A 4,112-nucleotide genomic window follows, 5' to 3' on the forward strand; every position below is an offset into this window, starting at 1 on the left:
ACCCCACGGCAAGCCTGCAGGGTGGCTGTGGTTACCCCCTAGTGTGTCACCTAAGGCACACAGCTGTCACGTGGCAAAGTGAAAGTTGACCTGAGGTTTGTCTACCTTGAAAGGCCAAAGCCAGCTCCTTGCCCTGCCCTGGAGAGGCCCAGTGCCCTTGTCACCTTGATTATTCTCCCAGCAGCCCTGGGAGGTGGGCCTGGGGTTTCCCCCATTTTATGGCTTCAGCCAAGGTGGTGATGGGACTGTGGTCCGTGGAGTCAGAAGGTCTTGGCTCTTTCCAGCCGGAACTGCCTGGTCAGGCCAGGATCAGAGAAGCTCGGGAGGCTGGAGGGAGGGGAAGGCAAGCAGAGGGGCCAGGGGAGGCCCAGGCAGCCAGGCACGGCCTTCCTTTCCTCACCGAGGGAAGCTCTTGTGCTATTTTTAAAATGTGTTTGTATAACAAACACTTTCGTTTAGTGTTCCTGACCGAGGAGTCCACGCGAAGTCTCTCGGCCCCACCACCTTGCTGCAGCTGTCCTGACGGAGCCTGAAGTGGAGCTGCCTGTTTTGCAGATCAACAGACCCATCGCCAGGCACCGTCTGTGGCGGGCTCCGCGCCGGCCACCAAGGGGGCAAGCGGGACTGACTGGTGCGCTTCGCAGACAAAAACTGAGGCCCAGGGAGAACGAACGACCGGTCCAGGATGGAGTGGGCGCGGAAGCCACCATGCTAAACTCTTCTGGTGTGAGAAGAGGAGGCAGGAGGGCTCAGGGGGCCCAGGAGGGCTTTCCCAGTGCCCTCTACCTCACCCGCCCTGTGTTCCGGGGACACCAGCCTTGCCTATCTGGTGTCCCCACGCGGCTGTTCGGGAGCTAATTATGAAAGCGCGTTGCACTCCCAACTCGTGCCCTGGTCCAGGTACCGGCAACCCCTGGCAAAGCCACAGGAAAAGGACCGCGGCCTTGTCAATGGCAGGAAACCTGAGAGTGGGGGCAAAGCAGACACTTGGTGCTGGGACCTGGAGGCCCACGGCGGCCACCAGATTTGTTGGGTGGCCCCTGAGAAGTTACTCGACCCTTCTGGGCCAATCTCGAACCAGAAAGGCTGGGACAGAATAAGAAGTTCTTGGTTTTACTTTGTTTTCTTATATAGTTTTTAATAGACCATTACGTGGCGGGTAAATATTTTACCTTGTACCAAATGGTATGCAGTGAAAAGTGAGCTCCCCCTGCTCCTCCAACAGCCCCTCCCCAAAGGCCACTGTTGTTAGCAGCTTCCGGTGTGCCCCCTAGAAATGCTCTATACTGATTACCATGTCTGAAAAAAATATTTATTGGTTTGTCTGCCTATGTTTTCATTGTAAAAAATGTAAACACTGTAGAAGTCTGTAGAAATAGCACCCATCCCCGAGACAACCTCTGTGATCACTGTAATCCTGCCAAGCTTTTGTTAAACACTTTATCAAAGTGTTATGCACATTCAGAAAAGTGCACCTACTGCAAGTGCACAGCTCATGAATTTTCACAAGCCAAGCACACTGCACCCAGCATACAGCTCAAGAAGTGCCACTATAGCAGCAACCCGGGAACCCCTCCTGCACTCCTCCTCACACTGGTTTTCCAGTTTTCAGTTGTATTTTCTTTGAAATAGATCACACCCTTGCAAAAAGGAATAAACTGATATTCAGCTGCTTCCCTCCCAGACATTCCGTTCCAGTTCTCAGAGGCAACTACTGTTTCCAGGGCCTTCTGTTTCTTGCAGAGATAACAAGCAAATTACATAGAATGTCCCCCTACACACACACAAGAGGTAGCACTTTACACACTCGGTTCTGCTGCTTTTTTTTTTTTTTGCCTTGATACGTCTTGGATCCTTTAGTGTACCTAGAGCTGCCTCGTACATTTTCACAGCTGCCTAGCACTCCACTCTGCACTTCTTGCAGCTGCTACCTTCCTTGAGTCCTGCTCCTGGGTGATGGAGAGTTAATATCCATGAGCCCTTGTAAGCTGCGAGGCCAGACCAGCACTGACATGGGAGAGAATGGCTGTGGACCGGTACCTCTGGGGCACATTTTCCTAACCCCTCGCCGTCCTCTCCCACTTCCCCACCCCACTCACACCAACTCACACACTATCGGCCCCCAGGCTGGACCAGCCCAGCCAGCCTCCTGCAGGCTCCTCGCGTGAGGGCTGACTTGGGGCCAGAGGAGGACAGGGGCCCAGGAGAGCGACACTGAGGGCTAAGGGGATGAAGGACCAACTTCAGCAGTGCCACCCGGGAGCCCGAAAGGGAGGCTAAATTCCAGGCTGCGCCTTCCACCCAAGCCCTCAGACCCAGGGAACATTGGCAGGAGATGGCCCTCGGAGTTCATCCTTTCACTTAAAAGAGTCTGAGCCAAGAGAGAGGAAATGACCTTGCTAAAGTCCCCCCGTGAGCCCCCACCCTGGGTCAGGAACCCTGGGCTCCCACCATAGGGCTCTCTTCTAATTCCGCAGTTGCAAATAGGAAGGCCTCAGGGGTCACCCATGGCAACTGGGAAAACAAAGCTCAGAGAGGGATGGCAATGAGCCAAGGTTGCACAGCATTTAGAGAGAAGCAGGCCTGAGAACGCACGTCTCCTTGCTTCAGCCAAGGCTACATGATCAGGTTAAGTTCTCATGGTCCCAGTCCACTTCCATTCATGCAGCTTCAGATTAAAAGAACCACAAAACAGAGTGCTGAAAATGATGACACATTTAGAAAGTTGACGCTTAACCCCTTCTCAGTCACATGCACAATGCAATATCGTGAGAACATTAATAATTGGAAGATTTGCTAAAATATCCATTCACAATACATACGTGTTAAATTGATCGTCTTCGTTCAACCCTGTGACCTTGGGCTGCATCCTGGACTAGAGGGGAAACATACTAAAAGGATATCAGTGGGAATTGACAAAATTGGGATATGCACAGTAGATTAGATAAAAGTGTGGCTTATATTTGCTAGCAGTATTGCAGTTCTGTTAAGAGAATATCCTGGTGCTTAGGAAGCACCCTGATGTGTTAAGGCACAGAGGAGCATGATCAAGATAACGTATTCTCAAACGGTTCAGAGGAAACCACCCTGTGTGAGAAAAGGGTAAATGTCACAAGCTGTTAAAAACGAGTGAATCTCTTTTAGACATATACCCAAAATAATTGAAAGCAGGGACTTGAACAGATAATTTGCACACCAATGTTCATAGCAGCATTATTCACAATTGCCCAAATGTCTATCAAAAATGAATGGATGGGAGAGGGGGTGGGATATAGAGGAATGCCCTATATTTTCAATGTAACATTTTTGCAATCTAAAGCATCTTCAAAAATAAAGAAAAAGTAAAGAGAAACAGCAATGAATGGATAAATGTCAAAACATACAAAGGAATATTAGGCGACTTTGAAAAAGAATGAAGTTTCAATACATGCTACAACATGGATCAACCTTGAAGACATCATGTTGAATGAAATAACCCAGATCAAAAGAGGACAGATTTTAGATGACAGCTACTAGGGACTGGGGTGGCATAGGGAATGGGAAGATAATGATTAATTAGTACCATGTTTCTGTTTGGAGTGATGGAAAAGTTTTGATAATGGTTGGTGGTGGTAGTAGCACAACATGGTGAAAGTAATTAACACCACAGAATTATGTAATTGAACATGGTTTAAAGGGAAAATTTTAGGTTATATATATGTTACTAGAATAAAAAAAAATTTTTAAGCTATCAGAGTGTACAACACAAACATGAACCCTAATGGACTATAGTTAAGAGAATAATTGTAATAAGATCATTTCAACTGTAATGAAAGTACCACACTAATGTAAGGTGTTAATAATAAGGCAAACTCACTCTCTAAGCCAAACTCTGCATGTACATGCAATACCTTCCTCCCAGCATGGGACATGACTCCCAGGGATCAGCCTCTCTGGCACCAAGGGATTACTACCAATCACTAACTGGTGATGCAGCTAGAAAGAGACCTTAAATGAAAGGGTCAACTCAGACCAGCAGAACATTTCAGCCTACATGTACAATCATGGGTTAAAAACAGCTTTTTGACCTTGAATAAAAGGGGGAAATGACAAAGAGAAATGAGTTTATATGG

The sequence above is a fragment of the Dasypus novemcinctus genome, chromosome 24, assembly GCF_030445035.2.
Source record: "Dasypus novemcinctus isolate mDasNov1 chromosome 24, mDasNov1.1.hap2, whole genome shotgun sequence".
Lineage (NCBI taxonomy): Eukaryota > Metazoa > Chordata > Mammalia > Cingulata > Dasypodidae > Dasypus > Dasypus novemcinctus.